The sequence below is a fragment of the Capra hircus genome, chromosome 2 (assembly GCF_001704415.2).
Source record: "Capra hircus breed San Clemente chromosome 2, ASM170441v1, whole genome shotgun sequence".
NCBI lineage: Eukaryota > Metazoa > Chordata > Mammalia > Artiodactyla > Bovidae > Capra > Capra hircus.
In genome coordinates this window covers 11,294,380-11,318,372 of record NC_030809.1, presented here as the reverse complement: position 1 = coordinate 11,318,372, position 23,993 = coordinate 11,294,380, and the positions used below count along the sequence as shown (strand labels likewise).

The 23,993-nt window shown below is 45.0% G+C and overlaps 1 protein-coding gene across 1 annotated transcript in view; it reads right to left on the bottom strand.

Annotated features, from left to right (window-relative positions):
• OPRD1 (opioid receptor delta 1) overlaps positions 1-23,993 on the bottom strand; it is a 42,902-nt gene that overhangs the window by 11,407 nt on the left and 7,502 nt on the right. The window lies entirely within an intron of this gene.

Here is a 23,993-nt window from a genome sequence, read left to right as displayed (position 1 = left end):
CCTACCACTGTTTTCAGCCCCACACCTCACCCTTGCTCAGCCTGTTCCTCCTGTTCAAATTGCTTTTCGTCATCCAAATAGGTGTTGCCATCCCTTAACCTGAGACCTAAGAGGTGAAGCCATTTGCCAAGGTCACATGGCCATGAAATGGCAGGGCTGGTATTTAAATCAGGAAGTCTAGTGCCAACAGCTGGTAATGACTTTGCTGTTCTGCCCCTCAGTACTTGTTACCTTCCTTCCTCCTCCACTTCCTTCCTCCCCCACATTCCTTGAAAAAGTCAAAGAATGTGAGCTTATTATAAGCTGAGGTTTGTTCACTCATCCAACAGGTATCAATGGAGCAGCTGGTATGTGCTGGCACTGAGGAAGGGCTATAGAAGTGAAGATGGCAGTCTGACTTCTTGAAACTTATGATCTTAGGGAGGGGGCAGACCCTGAACAAATTGCTGCACTTTTTAAGCAGGGGAGTGATGGGGTTTGACTTATGTGCTTTCTCAAAAGATCATTCTGACTGCCGTGTGGGGGCTAGTTGGACGGCAGAGCAAGAGTGGTTGAGAGCATGAACTACCTAGGAAGATAAATTTTATCTCCCCACATCTCAAAATCCTACTGTTGGTTTCTAATTCTTTTTTTTTTCCTATTTCAAAAAGTTGTAGGTATGACATTGGACCCTTATATCATACCATATTTAAAAATTGACTCAAAATGGATGAAAGACCTAGATGGTAGAGCTAAAACTATAAAACTCTTAGAGGAAAACAGGGGGAAAGTTACATGACACCAGATTTGGTGACAAAGTCTGAAACCAAAAGCAACAAATTAAAAAATAGATAAACTGGACTACATAGAAATTCAAAGCTTTTATGCATCAAAGGACATGACCAACAGAGTGAAAAGGCCACCACAGAATGGGAGAATGTATTTGCAAATCACATATCTGACAAGGGGTTAATATCCAGAATATATAAAGAATTCCTACAACTCAACAGTAAAAAAGCAAACAACCAGATTTAAAATATGGTTAAAGGACTCAAACAGACATTTCTCTGAAGATATACAAAGGACCCATAAGCTCATGAAGAGAAGATCAACATCATTAATCCTTCAGTTCAGTTCAGTCGCTCAGTCGTGTCCGACTCTTTTCGACCCCATGAATTGCAGCACACCAGGCCTCCCTGTCCATCACCAACTCCCGGAGTTCACTCAGACTCACGTCCATCGAGTCCGTGATGCCATCCAGCCATCTCATCCTCGGCCGTCCCCTTTTCCTCCTGCCCTCAGTCCCTCCCAGCATCAGAGTCTTTTCCAATGAGTCAACTCTTCGCATGAGGTGGCCAAAGTACTGGAGTTTCAGCTTTCACATCATTCCTTCCAAAGAAATCCCAGGGCTGATCTCCTTCAGAATGGACTGGTTGGATCTCCTTGCAGTCCAAGGGACCCTCAAGAGTCTTCTCCAACACCACAGTTCAAAAGCATTAATTCTTCAGTGCTCAGCCTTCTTCACAGTCCAACTCTCACATCCATACATGACTACTGGAAAAACCATAGCCTTGACTAGACGGACCTTAGTCGGCAAAGTAATGTCTCTGCTTTTGAATATGCTATCTAGGTTGGTCATAACTTTTCTCCCAAGGAGTAAGCATCTTTTAATTTCATGGCTGCGATCACAATCCGCAGTGATTTTGGAGCCCCCAAAAATAAAGTCTGACACTGTTTCCACTGTTTCCCCATCTATTTCCCATGGAGTGATGGGACCAGATGCCATGATCTTCGTTTTCTGAATGTTGAGCTTTAAGCCAACTTTTTCACTCTCTTCTTTCACTTTCATCAAGAGGCTTTTTAGTTCCTCTTCACTTTCTGCCATAAGGGTGGTGTCATCTGCATATCTGAGGTTATTGATATTTCTCCCGCAATCTTGATTCCAGCTTGTGCTTCTTCCAGTCCAGCGTTTCTCATGATGTACTCTGCATAGAAGTTAAATAAGCAGGGTGACAATATACAGCCTTGATGTACTCCTTTTCCTATTTGGAACCAGTCTGTTGTTCCATGTCCAGTTCTAACTGTTGATTCCTGACCTGCATACAGATTTCTCAAGAGGCAGGTCAGGTGGTCTGGTAGTCCCATCTCTTTCAGAATTTTCCACAGTTTATTGTGATTCACACAGTCAAAGGCTTTGGCATAGTCGATAAAGCAGAAATAGATGTTTTTCTGGAACTCTCTTGCTTTTTCCATCATCCAGCAGATGTTGAAAATTTGATCTCTGGTTCCTCTGCCTTTTCTAAAACCAGCTTGAACATCAGGAAGTTCACGGTTCACGTATTGCTGAAGCCTGGCTTGGAGAATTTTGAGCATTACTTTACTAGCATGTGAAATGAGTGCAATTGTGTGGTAGTTTGAGCATTCTTTGGCATTGCCTTTCTTTGGGATTGGAATGAAAATTGACCTTTTCCAGTCCTGTGGCCACTGCTGAGTTTTCCAAATTTGCTGTCATATTGAGTGCAGCACTTTCACAGCATCATCTTTCAGGATTTGAAATAGCTCTACTGGAATTCCATCACCTCCACTAGCTTTGTTCATAGTGATGCTTTCTAAGGCCCACTTGACTTCACATTCCAGGATGTCTGGCTCTAGATGAGTGGTCACACCATCGTGATTATCCGGGTCGTGAAAATCCTTTTTGTACAGTTCTTCTGTGTGTTCTTGCCACCTCTTCTTAATATCTTCTGCTTCTGTTAGGTCCAGACCATTTCTGTCCTTTATCGAGCCCATCTTTGCATGAAATGTTCCCTTGGTATCTCTCATTTTCTTGAAGAGATCTCCAGTCTTTCCCATTCTATTGTTTTCCTCTATTTCTTTGCATTGATCGCTAAAGAAGGCTTTCTTATCTCTTCTTGCTATTCTTTGAAACTCTGCATTCAGATGCTTATATCTTTCCTTTTCTCCTTGGCTTTTCACTTCTCTTCTTTTCACAGCTATTTGTAAGGCTTCCCTAGACAGCCATTTTGCTTTTTTGCATTTCTTTTCCTTGGGGATGGTCTTGATCCCTGTCTCCTGTACAATTTCACGAACCTCATTCCATAGTTCATCAGGCACTCTATCTATCAGAGCTAGGCCCTTAAATCTATTTCTCACTTCCACTGTATAATCATAAGGGATTTGATTTAGGTTATACCTGAATGTTCTAGCGGTTTTCCCTACTTTCTTCAGTTTAAGTCTGAATTTGGCAATAAGGAGTTCATGATCTGAGCTCCTGGTCTTGTTTTTGTTGACTGTATAGAGCTTCTCCATCTTTTGCTACAGAGAAAATAATCAGTCTGATTTCGGTGTCGACCATCTGGTGATGTCCATGTGTAGAGTCTTCTCTTATGTTGTTGGAAGAGGGTGTTTGCTATGACCAGTGCATTTTCTTGGCAAAACTCTATTAGTCTTTGCCCTGCTTCATTCCTCATTCCAAGGCCAAATGTGCCTGATACTCCAGGTGTTTCTTGACTTCCTACTTTTGCATTCCAGTCCCCTATAATGAAAAGGACATCTTTTTTGGGTGTTAGTTCTAAAAGGTCTTGTAGGTCTTCATAGAACCGTTCAACTTCAGCTTCTTCAGCATTACTGGTTGCGGCATAGACTTTGATTACTGTGATACTGAATGGTTTGCCTTGGAAACAAACAGAGATCATTCTGTCATTTTTGAGACTGCATCCAAGTACTGCATTTTGGGCTCTTCTGTTGACCATGATGGCTACTCCCTTTCTTCTGAGGGATTCCTGCCCACAGTAGTAGATATAATGGTCATCTGAGTTAAATTCACCCATTCCAGTCCATTTTAGTTCACTGATTCCTAGAATGTCGACGTTCACTCTTGCCATCTCCTGTTTGACCACTTCCAATTTGCCTTGATTCATGGACCTGACATTCCAGGTTCCTATGCAGTATTGCTCTTTACAGCATCGGACCTTGCTTCTATCACTAGTCACATCCACAGGTGGGTATTGTTTTTGCTTTGGCTCCAACCCTTCATTCTTTCTGGAGTTATTTCTCCACTGAGAAATGCAAATCAAAACCACAATGAGATACTACTTCACACCTATTAGAATGGCTACTATCAAAAATCAAAACAAAATCAGAGAGTAACAAGTGCTGATGAAGATGTGAAGAAATTGGAGTCTTTGTGCCCTATTGGTGGGGATGTAAAATGGTGCAGCCACTGTGAAAAATAGCATGATGATTCCTCAAAAAATTGAAAACAGAATTGCCATATGATCCAACAATTCCACTTTTGGGTATATACCCAAAAGAATTAGAAGCAGCGTTGTTATGGAAATAAAAACAAAAATAAACAAATGGGAGCTAATTAAATTTAAAAGTTTTCGCACAGCAAAAGAAACCATAAACAAAATGAAAAGACAGTACTCAGAATGGGAGAAAATAATTGCAAATGAAGCAACTGACAAAGGATTAGTCTCCAAAATATACAAGCAGCTCAGGCAGCTCAATGTTAGAAAAAAAAAAACCCAATCAAAAAATGGGCAGAACACCTGAACAGACATTTCTCCAAAGAAGACATACAGATGACTAAAAAAAAGAAAAATGCTAAACATCGCTTATTATTAGGGAAATGCAAATCAAAACTACAGTGAGGTATCACCTCACATGGGTCAGAATGGCCATCATCAAAAAATCTACAAACAATAAATGCTAGAGAGGATGTGGAGAAAAGGGAAGGAACCCTCTTGCATTGTTGGTGGGAACGTAAATTGATACAGCCACTATGGGGAACAATATGGAGATTTCTTTAAAAACTAGGAATAAAACTACCATGTAATGAGCAATACCACTACTGGGCATCAGTTCAGTTTAGTTCAGTTCAATCGCTCAGTCGTGTCCGACTCTTTGGGACCCCATGAATTGCAGCACACCAGGCCTCCCTGTCCATCACCAACTCCCGGAGTTCACACAGACTCACGTCCATCGAGTCAGTGATGCCATCCAGCCATCTCATTCTCGGTCATCCCCTTCTCCTCCTGCCCCCAATCCCTCCCAGCATCAGAGTCTTTTCCAGTGAGTCAACTCTTCGCATGAGGTGGCCAAAGTACTGGAGTTTCAGCTTTAGTATCATTCCTTCCAAAGAAATCCCAGGGTTGATCTCCTTCAGAATGGACTGGTTGGATCTCCTTGCAGTCCAAGGGACTCTCAGGAGTCTTCTCCAACACCACAGTTCAAAAGCATCAATTCTTCTGCGCTCAGCCTTCTTCACAACCAACTCTCACATCCATACATGACTACTGGAAAAACCACAGCCTTGACTAGACGGACCTTAGTCGGCAAAGTAATGTCTCTGCTTTTTAATATGCTATCTAGGTTGGTCATGGAGAAGGCAATGGCACCCCACTCCAGTACTCATGCCTGGAAAATCCCATGGGCAGAGGAGCCTGGTAGGCTGCAGTCCATGGGGTTGCTAAGAGTCAGACATGACTGAGCGACTTCACTTTCTCTTTTCACCTTCATGCATCAGAGAAGGAAATGGCAACCCACTCCAGTGTTCTTGCCTGGAGAATCCCAGGGATGGGGGAGCCTGGTGGGCTGCCGTCTATGGGGTCGCACAGAGTCGGACACGACTGAAGCAACTTAGCAGCGGCAGCAGCAGCAGCAGGTTGGTCATAACTTTTCTTCCAAGGAGTAAGTGTCATTTAATTTCATGGCTGCAGTCACCATCTGCAGTGATTTTAGAGCCCCCCAAAATAAAGTCTGACACTGTTTCCACTGTTTCCCCATCTATTTCCCATGAAGTAATGGGACCAGATGCCATGATCTTCGTTTTCTGAATGTTGAGCTTTAAGCCAACTTTTTCACTCTCCTCTTTCACTTTCAGAAAACCATTCTAAAAGATACATGTACCCCAATGTTCATTGCAGCACTATTTACAATAGACAGGACATGGAAGCAATCTAGATGTCCATTATAGATGAATGGATAAAGAAGTTGTGGTACATATATATTATGGAATATTTCTCAGCCATAAAAAGGAATGCATTTGAGTTAGTTCTAGATGAAGCTGGAGCCTGTTTTACAGACTGAAGTAAGTCAGAAAGAAAACTATCATATATTAACACATATATATGGAATCTAGGAAAATGGTACTGATAAACCTATTTGTAGGACAGAAATAGACATGCAGACATAGAGAACAGAGTTGTGGACACAGCGGGGGAAGGAAAGGGTGGGATGAACTGAGAGAGCCTCATTGAAACATATACATTCCCAAGTGTGAAATAGACAGCCTGTGGGAATTTGCTGTATGACCCAGGGAGCTCAGCCTGGGGCTCTGTGACAACCTAAAGGAGTGGGATGGGGTGGGAGGTGGGAGAGAGGGTCAAGACGGAAGGTACATATGTATACCTGTATGGCAGAAACCAACACGACATTGTAAAGCAATTATCTTCCAATTAAAAATAAATTATAATAAAAAGACAAAAAATAAACTCAGGGTCATGAATGCTCATAGTAGCATCATCCACAACAGCCGAAGGTACCCACAGATGAACGAATGGATAAACAAAATGTGGTCTATACATACAATGGAACATTATCAAGCCTTAAGAGAGGAAATTCTGACACATGCTTCCACATAGATGAGCCTTGAGGACATGCACCTAGTGAAATAAGCTAGTCACAAGAAGACAAAGACCTCTGTGATTCCACTCATATGAGGTACTTAGAGTAGTCAGGTTCACAGAGGCAGAAAGTAGAAAGGTGCTTTCCAGGGACAGAAGCAAGGGAGAACTGAGGGGTTATTATTTAATGGGTACAAAGTGTTCAGTTTGGGAAGATGAAAAAAAGTTCTAGAGATGGATGCTGGTGATGGCTGCATGACAATGTGAATATACGTAATGTCAGTGAACCGTGCACTTAAGAATGGTTAAATTTTATATGTATTTTACATATAAATTGTGGCTAATCAAGTGCTCTCACTGTGCCTGTTTTCTGAGCTAGAGAGTCTGATGAGGAAGTTCTTTAGTGCCATTCATATCCTAGCTCCTCAACACACTTAGCTGTGCGATCTTGAATAAATTACTTCACCTCTCTGAAGCTGTTTCCTCACTGGTAATTTCAGAGTAATCACGCTTTTGGAGCCAACACATGTGAAAGCCTCTCGCTTACTAGCCAGCACAGAGATAACAATTAGCAGGCTTTTAAGGGTTTATTTCCCCTGATATTTTTATGCTTATTTTTCTCATAGAATTCAATCCTCTCTGAATTGGGCCCAACCCTGGGGGTGAATTCTATTGACTCTGAGATGCCTTGGGAAACTCATTGCTTTTCTTTTTTTCTAGGTCAAAATCCCTTTTAGCGCATCTTGAATTGCACAGCTGCTGGGGAATTTGCTCCCAAACATACTCCTCAGGGGCTTCCTTGGAGGTTCAGTGGTAAAGAATCCACCTGCCAATGCAGGAGACGTGAGTTCGATCCCTGGGTGGGGAAGATCCCTGGAGAAGGAAATGGCACTCCAGTGTTCTTGCCTGGGAAACCTCATGGACAGAGTAGCCTGGTGGGCTACAGTGCATGGGGTCACAAGAGTCAGATATGACTGACTAAACAACAACAATCCTTCTCAGACCTCAGGGAGGCTTCCCTCACAGGAAGCACTGAGTGGCTGACCATGTTGATTTCAGAGCCCTAAACCCATTCCACCATCTGTCAGACAAGCCCTGCTCCCTGCCGGCCCCAGGCAGAGAAGAACAGGCACCATCTCTATCCATTTCCCTTTAACTTGATAGAGACTGGCCTTGCTCAGTGGCTAACGCACAGCCAGGGCCACAGGAAATCCATACACACTCCTGGTCTCTGGAGAGCTGGGCTTCTTGACAAGTAAGCTCCTGGTAAGAATTTCCTTCCCCAGGCAAACCCAGGGCGGTTGGTTAGACTGGTTGACATCTTAATACCCAGTGCCCAGAAGAAGGCTAAAACATTCCCTCCTATTTACGAGGCCCTAAGGGAACGCTTCTGACAGCTTTGGATGGCTCATTTTTTTTTTTTTTTAAGCAATATTCTCTAAGTGTCTTTTCTCTCCTGTACCAGTGAAAGTGAAAGTCACTTAGTCATACCCGACTCTTTGTGACACCATATACAGTCCACAGAATTCTCCAGGCCAGAATACTGGAGTGGGTAGCCTTTCCCTTCTCCAAGGGGATCTTCCCAACCCAGGAATCAAACTGGGGTCTCCCACATTGCAGGCAGACTGTTTACCAACTGAGCTATCAGGGAAGCCCACATGTACCAGGCGGTATGCCAAATGCACCAAACGCATGATTTCATTTCAACCTCATTGCAACCCTGAGTGTTAAGACCTAGCTCATCACACATCAGCCATGGCGGAGGGGCCAAGTCTGGAGGCCGGGACCAAAGGGAGGGAACTGGTCCAGAGGTGGGCTGGTTCCAGAGCCTTTACCTGCCCTCACACATTTCTCAACTCTGCTGTGATCTGGAGTTTGGAGACCATCTGTTCACAGTCCAGGTAGGGTCGGGGAGAGAGACTTATACACATCAGAACAATGGCACAGACGTCATGATGGGGCCCGGTAGGGCAAGGAAGAGAGGTCAGTTCAGAACAATATGTCCACTTCTTGTCAAAAGGGTGGCAGCCAGAATTTGTGGCACTACAGCTACATGCCAGGTTTTTCTCAGGCATGATTTTAGGTACTTCTTACACCTGGGCTTTGTTTCATTCTTTAATAGATAATAAGCGTTTGTTGGACACTGACTCTGTGCCAGGCACTGGGAAAGCATTTTACATCATTTAATTTTCCCAGTACTCTATGGGGTGGATAGGATTTATCATTCCTGATTTATGGGGAGCAATAAAGGAACTTGCCCAAGGCTGCAGAGGCAGAAAGAGGCTGAGCAGAGATTCCACCCCTGTGGGCATCTCCAAGTCCCTGGTGCCTTCCTCTGGACTTCCATTTTAGCTTCTCCCCTGCAAACCCAGAGTGCGCACCCTTCACACACTCTCTTTGACAAGGAAAATATTAAGTCCCAAAGGCATGGCATTGTCTCGGTCACCACTAAGCCTGGGACTTCCCAGCTCCAAGCAGGTGCTCAAAGCACATCTGTGGAATGAATGAATGTCGCTGCCTCTGTCCGCCACACTAGACAGTGAAGCCTTTAGGCAGGAACCATGTCATAAACACAGCATTTACTGGCGGATTCCCGGGAGGAAGGAGGGTCAGGTACCCTGATCCTTGGAAATAACCAACCACAGACCCAAGAGCTCTGAGCTAGACCACACTGCTCCCTTTGTCCCTTCTATCCTCCACCCAGGCCAACCCAGGGCTCCTGAAGGACATCTGGGCCTGACCCTGCCTGCCCTGAGTCTGCGGTGACTCAGCTAGGCCTCGGCAACGGGAAACCTTGTCAGATCATCTACCGAAAGGAGCAAATTCGTTTGTAACTGAGCTGAGGGGTATTTATTTTTTACCTCTCATGCATAAGAGCTCCCGGGGCAAGAGACCTAAAAGCAATAACAGCAACAAAGTAAAGGCACCAATCAGGCTGATCGACCTTACGGCACCTTAGGAACAAAGTGCTTCAGCCTAGATCAAAACTCACTGGGTCCCAAACAGCATGGACTGTTGGGAGCATTCAGAGTTACTTTTCTTCCCCAGTGCTTTGTCAGATCACAGAAATAACAGCTGCTCACTATAAAAGGTCCAAATAATGCAGAATCATTTCATAAAGAAAATTTAAAAACCATCAGTAGGACAGACTATCATTGACAGATAACAGGCAAATATACAGGCCCTGTTTTAAATAAATGGGATCTGGCTCTAATACTATTATATAACCTGTTTCTTTCTTCTCAAAAATATGCTGTAATCATCTTTCCATATCCACAGACACAAATTAATATAATTTTGGGTGACTGATTGTTATTCAAATCCAGAGGTCAACAGACTTTTTTCTGTAAAGAGCCAAAAAGTAATTATTTTAGGCTCGGTAGGCCCCTTAAGGTCTCTGATGCATACTCTTCTGCTTTTTGTTTAATGTGTGTGTATTTGTGTGTTTCGTTTTGGTGTTTTTGGCCTCGGGGCTTGTGGAGGTCTTAGTTTCCTGAACAAGGATTGAACTCCAGCCCTTAACAGTAAAAGTGTGGAGTCCTAGCAACTAGACTACCAGGGAATTCCTGTTTTTGTCCCTTACAAGCTTTTAAAAGTGTTAAAAAAAACATTTTTAGCTCAAGGACTATACAAGAACAGACTACAGGCTGGAGCTAGTCTCACTTACAGACACTAATGCTCCCAAATATAGTTACTTAATAAATCTCAGATTAAATGACACATAGGTTGCTTCTGCTCTTTTGGTATTATAAACAGTATTGTGATAAATGTCTTTGTGCACAAAGATATCTGATGGTCTCCTTAGGAAAATTCCTAGGATCTCAGAGCTAGAAGGAAACTTCACATTGAGGGCATTCCCTCTGTGGCACTCCAGACAAATGACTACGCAGTTTCTGCTTGTATATATCCAGAGATGGGGAACTCGCCACCTGTAGCACAGCCTATCCCACTGGGGACAACTCACAGGAAAACAAGTCATTAATGTGGACATGGGCCACACCAGGAAGGGTGGCCTCTGTGGATAAGTTTTCAGGTTTCTGCCCCATGGCTGGCTGCATCCACCGTACACAGATGCGGTGGGGTCTCTCCTTTTATTTATTTTTTTACTTTTTATTTTTTCGCCCAGATGTGTTTTTTGTGTATTTCTTACTTCACTGACATCACTGCTGGTGGAACATCAGCTTAAGCCATGCTCCCATCACTCGTGCACCTGAGCACCCGAGACTGGCAACTTTGTTCCAGCTCACAACTTTGTTCCTCTCCTTCTACTTCTAAGCTGTTCCAGAAAGTCCCTGAGCTCCTTGCACCTCCAGCAGATAGTGTCACTACCAAAGTTTCAATAATAACTATCGTGGGTTAAATGGTAGCCCCTAAAAGACAAGTCCACATCCCAACACCCAGAACTTGTGAAAGTGGCCTTATTTAGAAAAGGGGTCTTTACACATATAATTTTTTTTTTTATTTATCCTTTTTTTTTTTTTTGGTTGTGCAAGTAGGATCTTAGTTCCCTGACTAAGGATAGAACCCCCTGCATTGGGAGTGCAGAATCTTAACCACTGGACCACCACGGAAATCCCTAAGTTAAGGATCTTGAGACCATCCTGGATTATTGGGGCGGGCCCCTAGCTCTAACGACAAGTGTCCTTGCAAGAGACACACAGCACACAGGAAGAATGAAGGCCATGTGAAGATGGAGGCAGAGATTACAGTGATGTGGCCACAAGCCACAGACTGTTGGAGCCACCAGAAGCTGAAGAGGAAAGGAAGATTTTCCCCAAAAGCCTTCAGAGGGAATGCAGTCCTAGAGACATTTTCTGGACCTCTGGCCTCCAAGAATGTAAAAGACTACATTTCTGTTGTCTTAAGCCGTTGGGTTTGCAGCAACGCATTACAGCAGCTCTGGGAAATGATACAGTAAAAGTGCAGCCAAGGAGAAGCATGGACTCTGGCACCAGAAACACCTAGATTTAAGCCCCAGCTCTGCTTCTAACCAGTCAATCCTAAAGGAAATCAACCCTGAAGATTCACTGGAAGGATTGATGCTGAAGCTGAAGCTCCAATACTTTGTCCATCTGATGCGAAGAGCTGACTCATTAGAAAAGACCCGGATTCTGGGGAAGATTGAGGGCAGGAGAAGGGGATGACAGATGATGAGACAGTTGGATGGCATCACCGACTCAATGGATATGAGTTTGAGCAAGCTCCAGGAGATGATGAAGGACAGGGAAGCCTGGCATGCTGTAATCCATGGGGTCACAAAGAGTCAGACACAACTGAGAGACTGAACAACAACAGCTGCTTCTAACCGTATGACCTGGGGTGAGTGCTAACTTCTCTGAGCCTCAGTTTGCTCCTCTGTGAACTGGGAATAACCATCCTCCCTCTTGAGGGTGTGATGAGTGTGGGATGAGTTCATGCCTATGATCTCCCTAGAACATTCCTGGCACATTCGTATCATATGGCTTCTCTTCTTGTCCAGATGAGGAAAATGGGCCCAGAATGATTCCTAGTAAGCAGTCCTGGGGTCCCAGGCTCCTGACTCCTTTTCTGGTCCTTTGGTAATCTACCACCATTGAGATGAAACACAGAGCCTTGTGCTGGAACTTCCTCCCTAGAAGAGGCTCTGATCTGGAACACTGAGTTCAAACTTCCTCACCCACTTTGCAGATGGGAAAACTGAGGCCTGGAGAGGGAAAGACAATTGTGCAAGGCCACACAGAGCAGCAGTTCCCCTGACTTCTAGGAGCCCAAGTTCTTTCTACTTCTTGAATCTGCCCTCCCAGAAGCTAAATCTCAGATGAGGGTTCAAGGTAAGAGGCCAAAGGGAAACGGGCTCCTGTCCAAGGCTTCAGAGTTCCTGACAAGATTGCTGCCTACATTGTATGCCCCTGTGTCCAGTGGTTAACCAGTGTAGGGTGGGTCCATGGATGCAACGGTCCCCATCACTGTCACATCTTTGCCACCATCTCCAACACAGCAGCTACACAGACTCAGTACTTAACACGAGTCTGATGTATCATATTGCATCCTACCATGACATTTATATAGATTATCTCATTCAATCACTCCAAAAACCCTATGAAATTGCTACTATTATCATCCTCATACAGAGGAGGAAAGGGAGCCTTGGAGAGCATACTGGGTTGAATAGTTGCCCTCAAAATTCACATCTAAGGAGTTCCCTGGTGATTCAGTGGTTAAAAATCCACTTTCCAATGCAGGGCACACGGGTTCAATCCCTGGTCCAGAAAGATCTCACATGCCGTGGAGCAATTATATCCATTAGCCACAACTGTTGAGCCCACGTGCTGCAACTACTGAGCCTGTACCCGAGAGCTGTGCTACACAACAGGAGAAGCCACTGCAATGAACAAAATAAACAAATAAAGGGTTTTTTTGTTGTTGTTTTTCTTAACGAAGTGGTTGACTTCCCTGGTGGTTCAGATGGTAAAGCGTCTGTCTACAATGCGGAAGACCTGGGTTCAATCCCTGGGTTGGGAAGATCCCCTGGAGAAGGAAATGGCAATCCACTCCAGTACTATTGCCTGGAAAATCCCGTGGACAGAGGAGCCTGGTAGGCTACAGTCCATGGGGTCGCAAAGAGTCGGACACGACTGAGCGATTTCACTATTCACTCACTCACTGTACTATCGAATAGATTAAGGTGGGCTCTAAATCCAATATGACTGGAGTCCTTGTCAGAGGAGAACAGAGACACACACAGAGCGACCCAGTCATGTGAAAACACAGTCAAGAACTGGAGGGACACAGCTACAAGCCCAAAGTATAACAGCCAGTGCCAGCCACCCCCAGAAGCTCAGGGACGAAGGACTCTTCCCCAGAGCCTTCAGAGGGAGCAGAGTCCTGTTGATTTCAGACTTCGAGCCTCCTGAACAACAAAGAAAGTATTTCTCTTGTTTTAAACCACCCAGTTTATGGACTGCCTGGTGGTCCAGTGGCTAAGACTCCACGTTCCCCAAACAGGGGGACTGGATTCAATCCCTGGTCAGGGAACTAGAGTCCACAGGCCGAAACTAAAGATCCCGAATGCCACATGGAATATCTAAGATCCTGCCTGCTGCAACCCAGCACAGCCAAATAAAAATAAATATTTTTTAGAAAATAAAAATAAACTACCCTATTTATGATGATTTGTTATGGCAGCCCTAGGGAATGAATACGTAAAGATAACTGTCTTGCCAGCAGTGGCCTAAAACACAGAAGCAATGTCTGTTAAAACTGCTCCACTCCCCTGCAAGCCCGGCAAAAAGACTTTTTCATCAGAAATATAGAATGCTAGCACTGGAAAGAAAGACAGCTGATAAGAGTATTTACTGGGCATTTACTATGTGCCAGTTGTCTTGTTAAGGACCATATGTGCGTTCACCATCCCACTGAAGGGGCATAACCACCACAGGAGGTGACCATTATTCTCCCCATTTTACAGGTGAGAAAGGTTGAGGCTCAGAGGGCTTAAGTGACTCACCCAAAATCCTGGAGCTAGGAGTGGCAGGGCCTGGGTAAGTCTTGGGCTAATTCCAGAACCCAGAGTACTGACCTCTACCCCATCTTCTCTCAGTTGGTCAAGTTCAATCCCTTTGTTTTACAAATGAGGAAACCAAGGCATAGCTACAGCAGTGATCCCAAAGGCTCTGCCCACGCTGGGGGATGAACAGCTTAAATAAAGCAACTGCCAGCCAGCGGTCCAACTGAGGCTCCCTGTATTTGTAAACAAAGGGTGCTTGCTCTTCCCACTGGCAAAACAAGTAGGGCTGGGCAGCGAGGGCAGCGAGCTACCACCCTGCCCACCATCTGAGTGGCAAGTAGCCAGAAACTAATTAGCTATCTCAGTTTTGGCAAAGCCTGAGGAAGGAAAGTGGTTAATGACAACGAGGCCCAGCAAGCGTGTCGAAAGAGAAGATTAAAGGCTGGAACGTAGAAATACAAGGCTCTTGAGTTGCACATGACTGAGGGGGGTGGGGTGGCCTCCAGGGCGCACTCAGCAATAAACAGGGCAGGCACCTTGTCCAGTTCAGTTCAAGAACCACAACACACCCATGGGAGGCAGAGAAGAGAAACTCTTCTCCACCCTGGCTCTGCTTCTGGCGTGAGGATGACTGGACCAGCCGATGAAGCAGCTGGACACTACAGGAGCCCCAGAAGCAGATTTCCTTAGATGTGACCTATCAGCCCATGGGTCTCTGGAAATAGAACATGTCCCTCCTGCAAACACCTACTGATATGCTACCTGAGTATCAGACCCTAGACTGGGGCTCCAAAGGATGCTCACCCCACCCCCTCATCTGGGGAGAGAGGAATGAGTGATCAGGGGTTTGAAAAGTGTATGGGTCTCGATACGGCAGGCACTGGACACTGTGGGAACGCGGAGGAGGCATCAGAGAAGGCTCCCTGGAGGAAAGACTTACTAAGCTGAAAGTGAAAAGGGGAACCCACTCAGTCGTGTCCGATTCTTTTAGACCCCAAGGACTATACAGTCCGTGGAATTCTCCAGGTCAGAATACAGGAGCGGGTAGCCGTTCCCTTCTCCAGCAGATCTTCCCAACCCAGGGATCAAACCCAGGTCTCCTGCACTGCAGGCGGATTCTTTACCAGCTGAGCCACAAGGGAAGCCCTACTAAGCTGAAAAGGAAGGGGTGTTACTGTAGAGCAAACAGAAGTCTGAGGTTCCTGCACATCTTCTTTCCCTCTTGTCTTGTCGTTGGGAGAGTTTTCTTATACATCCCAGCCCCTCAGAGGGAATCTCATTAACAAAGTGTCAACTAGATATTTAAGAAACACTCAGTGCAGCCTCCTCAGAGCCAGGGATTGAGCTAGGAAACAGGATAGAAGATGAATGGGATGCAGTCCCTGCCCTCCAAGAGCCACCGGTGTAAAAGGGAAGACAAGCACCAAACGTGCGATTACACCACAGCCAGAAAATGCCCATTTCAAGACCACTGATGTTTGTGTGTGTCTCCCCTCTTCCTATATGACAGGCACTGGATGAAGGTACTTGATTTCCATCATTGCACTTAATCCTCATGACAACTGACTCTGGTGAGCATTATCACTGCATTTAGCAGACCAGGGGACTCTGAGGCTCAAAGAGGCAGAGAAACTTGCCCAAGATCATAGAGCCAGTAGGTTATATGACCAGGATTCAATCCCAGGTCTGTTTGACCTGGTGATGGTCATTAATTTTATGTGTCTATGTGACTAGGCTACAGTACCCAGTTACTTAATCAACACTGTGGAGGAAACAGAGATCAAATTGCCAACATCCGTTGGATCATAGAAAAAGCAAGTGAATTCCAGAAAAACATCTACTTGTGCTTCACTGACTACAGTAAACACTTTGACTGTGTGGATCACAACAAACTGAAAAATTCTTGGAGAGGAATACCAGACCACTTTACCTGCCTCCTAAGAAATCTGTATGCAGGTCAAGAAGCAACAGTTAGAACTGGACATGGAAAAACAGACTGGTTCAAAATTGGAAAAGGAGTACAACAAGGCTGTATATTGTCACCCTGCTTATTTAACTTATATGCACATCATGCAAAATCCTGGGTTGGATGAATCACAAGCTGGAATCAAGATTGCCAGGAGAAATATTAACAACCTCAGATATGCAGATGACACCACCCTAATGGCAGAAACCAAAGAGGAACTGAAGAGCCTTTAGATGAAGATGAAAGAGGAGAGTGAAAAAGCTGGCTTAAAACTCAGCATTCAAAAAACTAAGATCATGGCTTCTGGCCCCATCTCTTCATGGCAAATAGATGGGAGAGAAATGAAAACAGTGACAGATTTTATTTTCTTGGGATCCAAAATCACTGCAGACTGGTGACTGCAGCCATGAAACTAAAAGATGTTTGCAACTTGGAAGAGAAGCTATGACAAACCTAGACAGCATATCTAGGCAGAGACATCATTTTGCTGACAAAGGTCCATAGAGCCAAAGCTATAGTTTTTCCAGTAATCATGTGTGGGTGTGAGAGTTGGACCATAAAGAAAGCTGAGCAGTGAAGAATTGATGCTTTCGAACTGTGGTGTTGGAGAAGATTCTTGAGAGTCCCTTGGACTGCAAGAAGATTGAACCAGTCAATACTAAAGGAAATCAACCCGGAAGATTCATTGGAAGGACTGATGCTGAAGTTGAAGTTCCAATTCTTTGACCACCTGATGCAAAGAGCCAACTCACTGGAAAAGACCCTGATGCTGGGAAAGGTTGAGGAGTAGGGGGTGACAGAGGATGAGATGGTTGGATGGCATCACCAACTCAATGGACAGGAGTTTAAGCATATTCTGGGAAATAGTGAAGGACAGGGAAGCCTGGCATGCTGCAGTCCATGGGGTCTCAAAGAGTCAGACACTACTTAGTGACTAAACAACAAATTTAATCAACCCCTAATCCAGTTGTTGCTGTGAAGGGATTTTGTAATTATGATTAACATCTATAATCAGCTGACTTTAAGGAGATTATCCATGATAATGAGTTTTGCCTGAAGAGCAAAACTGAGGCTTCCTAGAGGAAGAATAAATTCTGCCTGCAGACCACAGCATCAGCTCTTGCCTGAGGGCTGCCAGCCTGCCAACCTGCCCACAAATTTCAGACTTGCCTAGCCAGACCCCATAGTCACATAAGCCAATTCCTTGAACTATATCTCACTGGTCTTTTTTTTCTGGTAGGATTCTGACTGACACAGACCTGAAAATCATGCTCTAGGCTAAGACTGGTGCCAGGAAGCCACCATCTCTTCAGCCTGAAAAGGACAATGACAACCACCACTGCGCTAGGTTGTTTAGCGGGTCAAGTGTGATGAAGGGCAGTGATCGGTGGAGAGAGGGCAGGCCTGGCCAGGAGAACACTTACTAACCTTGGCGTCCTCGGGCAAAAGTCTTACATCTCTGAGCCTTAGCTTCATCATCTGTAAAGGCATATTCAGTGGTTCCTCTCTCATAAAAGTGCTATGAAGATTAAGTGAGATTTTGCATGGAAGGTTTCCAGCATGGCGCCTTGTGATATGGCCGAAGCACAGACTCGTTTTTGCCACAGTTGTAACTGGCCGGATTCTTAATTATTTTGAGTCGTTACCATTGCCTAGTGAATGTTCCCATCTCATAATTCAGTGTAAAAAATGCCCACAACTTTATAATCCTTAGTGATCTTATATGAATGCTACACAGCTTGCCTGATCTGTCCCTCCCCCCGACCTCACGCCCCAGGGCCACTCCTTGAGGATGATGGACAAGGCAGGCCTCGTGCAGAGCACTTCACACTCAGGCTCCTCTGACTCACATCCACCCTGGGAAGTGCGTATCAATACATTTCATTCACAGAAGGAACCTGTAGCACAAAGAGGTGCTTCTCAAGAAGCACAGAGGGAACAGAACCAGGGTCTAAAGTCACATGTTCTGAAAAGCCCAGGCTTCCCCACTCCAGGCCCTTGGCCATGCTGAGTATTCCTTATTAAATATACCTCCTTCTGTCTGACACACAGCAGTCTCACTTTTGTTTTATTTATTAACAATTCAGTATTTTATTTTATTCCCATTGTTTTTAATATTTATTTTTATTTATTTCTTTATTTGGCTGTGCCGGGTCTTAGTTGTGGGATCTTTAGTTGCAGAACTCTTAGTTGTGGCCTATGGGATCTAGTTCCTTGACCAGGGCTCACACCCAGGTCCGCTGCATTGGGAGAGCAGTGTCTTAGCCACTGGACCACCAGAAAAGTCCCCAACAATTCAGTATTTTCATAACTATAAATCAACCTACCCCACTCCACAGCCTCTTGTAATCCCTTGCTGTATAAAAGAGTCATTTTTCCACAGTTGGGACCAGAGAGTATCCTGAATTCGACCTTCTTCACGGACATTCCTTCATGGGCACTGCATGACTGAGCTTCAGGAATCTCAGGGCCTCAGTTCAAAGGCTGACTTTGTCATTTACCCACTGATGCCCTCAGCAAGCAAATTACCACCTCTGAGCCTCAGTGGCCTCATCTGTCAAATGGACAGAAACAAGGGACCATGCATGTCAAAGAGCTGGGAGAATTAAAAGAGTTCATATATGCGAGGCACTCAGTACAGAGCTGCCCTCGAGAAAGGTCAGCAGTGGTATCTTTGATGTTAAGTCCAACAAGTCCATATGCCATGCTTTGCTGTAGACCTCTCTCTTATCCAGGATGACCAGGCCTGAGCCCATGGAGGAAATGTCTTGGGGCCACTTGCCCCTCCCAATAGGGCAGCCCTCTGACCACGTGCAAGCTCCTGCCCTCCTCACCGAGAGGAATGGAAAATCACTAAATGCGGGGCATTTCCCAGCACTTCAGGAGGATGAGTTTTTGTAACCAAGGGAAACAGATTACCTCCATCTGTCCTGCAGGGGCATCTGGCCTGGCTGGGAGAAGCAGCTTCTTTCCCTTGGCGTAATCCCTACCCCTGCTCCCAAGTCCTAGGCAACCAGCCAAAGGCATCATTCTCACCAACAACCTCCTGACATGGGCAGGCCCTGCGCTAGGCCCTGCATCATCTCCCCTAACGCTTGCGCTCACTGTTGTCTCTGCCAAAACACCTCCTCCCAGCAACTGGCCTCTACTCAATGGTCTCCTCCCCCCGGCCACCACCATGCTCCCCATCTTTACCAGCAGCCCCGCCATTCTCTCTCCCTGAGTCTGCTTGAGTTGACTTCATTGCCTATACCATTGGCCTTACATCTATTTTTTTTATCATCTAACTTTTCCCCACTAGAATGTCAGCTCCATGAGGACAGGGACTGTGTCTTAAACCCTGCCTGGTACTTAGGACGAGCTGCCGAATATATGTTTACCTGCATTGCAGGTGTTTTTCTCTCATCCCCATTTCTCAGAGGAGAAAACAGACCCAGTGAGGTGAGCCCAAGGGTGGAAGGCCAACAAGAAGCAGACCTGGATTTGAATCCTGTCTCTGAAGGATATGGCTGCTTCACCAGCTGCTGGCCTTGCCCCTGGGGGAATTGGGTTCTTTGGGCCCGTTTTGTGTTGTCAGTGGCCCCCCCGGCTGGGCTGCCCTGTGCAGGAACTCACTTTTAATGTTCCCAGCTACTCCTGTGTCCAGACACCCTTTGGCTCAGATAATCCCAAGCATGGAAAGAGATGTAAGTGAGAGCAAGGGGTTAGGAAAGCAAAGTTCCAGTCTTGCACTGGCCACTGATTCAAAAGACACAGAACCTCTCCAGGCTTCAGTTTACTCACTGGTAAATCAGAGGGGCTGAACTTGACATACAAGATGGCAGAGTACAGGGCAATGGCTAAGCATGTAGCTCTACTGTTCACAATAGCCAAGACATGGAAACATCCAATGTTCATTGACAGATGAATGGATAAAGAAGATGTGGTTCATATATACAACGGAATGTTACTCAGCCATAAAAAAGGAATGAAATAATGCCACCTGAAGCAACTCAAATGGACCTAGAGGCTATGATACTACGTGCAACAAATCAGAAAGAGAAAGACAAATACCACAGGATATCACTCCTCTGTGGAATCTAAAATATGAAACAAAGGAACATATCTACAAAGCAGAAACAGACTCGCAGACAAAACAGACTTGTGACTGCCCCAGCTGAAGGATGGATTGGGAATTTGAGATTAGCATATGCAAATTATTAACATTATAAATAGGATGGATAAACAACAAGGTCCTATACTGTATAGTACAGGGAGCTACATTCAATATCCTAAAATAAACCACAATGGAAAAGAATATTAAAAAGAACATATGTATATATTCAGTTACATATATATAACTAAATCACTTTACTGAATAGCTGAAATTAACACACCATTGTAAATCAACTAATCTTCAATTAAAAAAAAGAGTGTGGGCTCTGCAATCAAAATGACTTGACTCCAATCCAACTCCAGGACTTTGAGGATGTTTTTATATCAAACATTCTCTGAGCCTTGAGTTTCCCCATCTAGAAAATGGGGTAAACAGTACTCACTAATAGGGTGAGGATTAAACAGGATAATATATACACATCTCTAAGCAGAGCGCCTGGCACAAAATAAATGTTCAATAAAGAGAATCATCATCTGTGATTCAAAATCCTATGCCCTGGTGAAAAGGTTACTTCTGCAGGGGAGGGCAGCGAGGCCATTTCCACCTCTTCCCGTGTCATGTTTGTTGAATGGGGCCTACCTGGGCCTGCTGCATTGGGAACATGGAGTCTGAGCCACTGGACCACCAGGCAAGTCCCCTGAATGGGACTTTTTGACCTCCCAGGACTCTGAAGTTTGAGTTCCTTCCACTTCTCCAGAAAGACTCGGGAAGCTACAGAAGAAAAAATTCTTGCTGCATACGCCCACCCGGCCAGAGACAAAGCTGCTGATTTCTGCAGCTGCACTGGGAGCTCTAAATCAATAGAACACAACCCAGACACCCCGTCCTACTCCGTGCCCCTCAGCTGGTAATGGGGCCGCTGCAGCCTGCATGATGGTAAATTGCTAATTTAAGCCTGGCTCCTGCTCTCCCCCTCGATTATCCCTCTTCCTGTGCATGTTATGATGTTCCGGGTAGCCAATTAGATTTAGAGGTCCCAGGACTCTGACGTTAATGAAATCATGTCTTGCCCTTGCACAGCCCTCTTCCTCTAAAGTTCAGGCATCATCCTCCAGGAAGGGGAGAAGGGAAATCTGAGAAGCATTCTTCCTCCAGTCCCAGCTGCGGGAAGAGGAGCCTGAAATTATGTCTGTCTATCTTTTCTCTACCTGAATCTCCAATGCCAAACCTCCACACAGTTGTTTGCCAGAACCCTCTTGCACAACTTCATGGACAGGAAACTCCCTGTATTACACAGTGGCCCATACCTCCCTGAAGAGCTCTATCAGAAAATTCCTTAAGGAAATAATATGAGATGTGTACAAACATATGGGTTTAAGAACATTCACAGACACATTATTTAGATTGGCGTAATATGGGAAATAACGTTAAGTCCCCCCATATAAGAGATATTCATACAATGCAGCTATCAAAAATCATGTCTTCAGGGACTTCCCTGGTGGTCAAGGGGCTGAGGGTCCGCTATCCCGCTGCAGGGGGCCCAGGTTCCATCCCTGGTCAAGGAACTAGATCCCACATGCTGCAACTAGGAATTTGAGTGCTGCAACTAAAGATGCCACCTGCCCCATGAAAATGGGAGACCCCACGTACTGCAGCTAAGACCCAGCACAGCCAGATAAAATCATGTCTTCAGAGAAGCAAATCTGGAAAACTCAGCAGTGGCCACAGGACTGGAAAAGGTCAGTTTTCATTCCAATCCCAAAGAAAGGCGATGCCAAAGAACATTCAAACTACTGCACAATTGCACTCACCTCACACCCTAGCAAAATAATGCTCAAAATTCTCCAAGCCAGGCTTCAACAGTATGTGAACCGAGAACTTCCAGATGTTCAAGCTGGATTTAGGAAAGGCAGAGGAACCAGAGATCAAATTGCCAACATCCACTGAATCATAGAAAGAGCAAGAAAGTTCCAGAAAAACATCTACTTCTACATTATTGACTATACCAAAGCCTTTGACTGTGTGGATCACAACAAACTGTGGAAAATTCTTCAAGAGATGGGAACACCGGACCACCTGACCTGCCTCCTGAGAAACCTGTATGCAGGTCAGGAAGCAACAGTTAGAACTGGACATGGAACAACAGACTGGTTCCAAATCAGGAAAGGAGTATGTCAAGGCTGTCACCCTGTTTATTTAACTTATATGCAGAGAACATCATGCGAAACGCTGGGCTGGATGAAGCACAAACTGGAATCAAGATTGCCGGGAGAAATATCAATAACCTCAGATATGCAGATGACACCACCCTTAAGGTAAGAAGTGAAGAAGAATTAAAGAGCCTCTTGATGAAAGTGAAAGAGGAGAGCGAAAAAGTTGGCTTAAAACTCAACATTCAGAAAACTAAGATCATGGCATCCGGTCCCATCACTTCATGGCAAATAGATGGGGAAACAGTAGAAACAGTGAGACTTTGTTTTTTGGAGGGGCTCCAAAATCACTGCAGATAGTGACTACAACCATGAAATTAAAAGATGCTTGCTCCTTGGAAGAGAAGCTATGACCAACCTGGACAGCATATTAAAAAGCAGACATATTACTTTGCCAACAAAGGTCTCTCTAGTCAAAGCTATGGTTTTTCCAGTAGTCATATAGAGATGTGAGAGTTGGACTATAAAGAAAGCTGAGCAGTGAAGAACTGATGCTTCGAACTGTGGTGTTGGAGAAGACTCTTGAGAGTCCCTTGGACTGCAAGGAGATCCAACCAGTCCATCCTAAAGGAAATCAGTCCTGAATATTCATTGGAAGGACTGATGCTGAAACTCCAATACTTTGGCCACCTGATGCGAAGAACTGACTCATTGGAAAAGACCCTGATGCTAGGAAAGATTGAAGGCAGGAGGAGAAGGGGAAAACAGAAGACGAGATGGTTGGATGGCATCACTGAAACGACGGACATAAGTTTGAGTAAGCTCCGGGAGTTGGTGATGGACAGGGAAGCCTGGCGTGCTGCAGTCCAGCAGGTGGCAAAGAGTCAGACATGACGGAGCGACTGAACTGAACGATGTGAGAAGGCTGCTAGCAAAATATTATATATGATGTGACCATTATTTCAATACAGTATGCCTCCAATGTCATTAAAACACACACACAGTGAGAGACACAGAAAGAGATATGAAGCAAATACATCAAAATGACAAAGCATTTCTCTTTATGGTAGGATCACGGGTAACATTCGTCTCTTCTTAATTGCCTCAGTATTTTCTGAAATAACTAGTGTTACTTATAGCAACATGTGTTACTGTGTTTATTGTAAAAGAAAATGTTTAGTATTGAGCTGATAGGTTCCCTGTAGTATCCACCCCAAAATTCTAGTTCCTCTGGGGCTCGAGAAATGTCAATCAAATGAATGAGATGCAAGTCTCACTCTTCTTCTCAATAGATAAAATCATGGAAAATGTATATAGCATACTTACCAAGTTCCTGGTTCTGTACTGAATTCCTTCACGTCCAGCCTCATGACCTTCTCATAACCACCCTGTGAGGGTAGGGGTCTCACAGGGGTCTATTTATACTCCCATTTTACAGATGAGAAAACTGAGGCCAAGAAAGGTCATGCATGTATCTCCCAAGGTCCCTCTCTTAGTAAATGCGATTCCCAGGTCAGTCTGGCTCTGACATCCAGGCTCTCAAGTGCTGTTACCTCACGCAGAGGCCTGAGAAGTTTGCAGACAGCAATCTGCCTTCCTCCCCAGCCCTGGTCCTCCCTTCTCTAACTAGGCAGGCCCAGCCTTCGCCTCCACTGCCCATGTGTCTCATAGACAGCAGTGGTAGAGT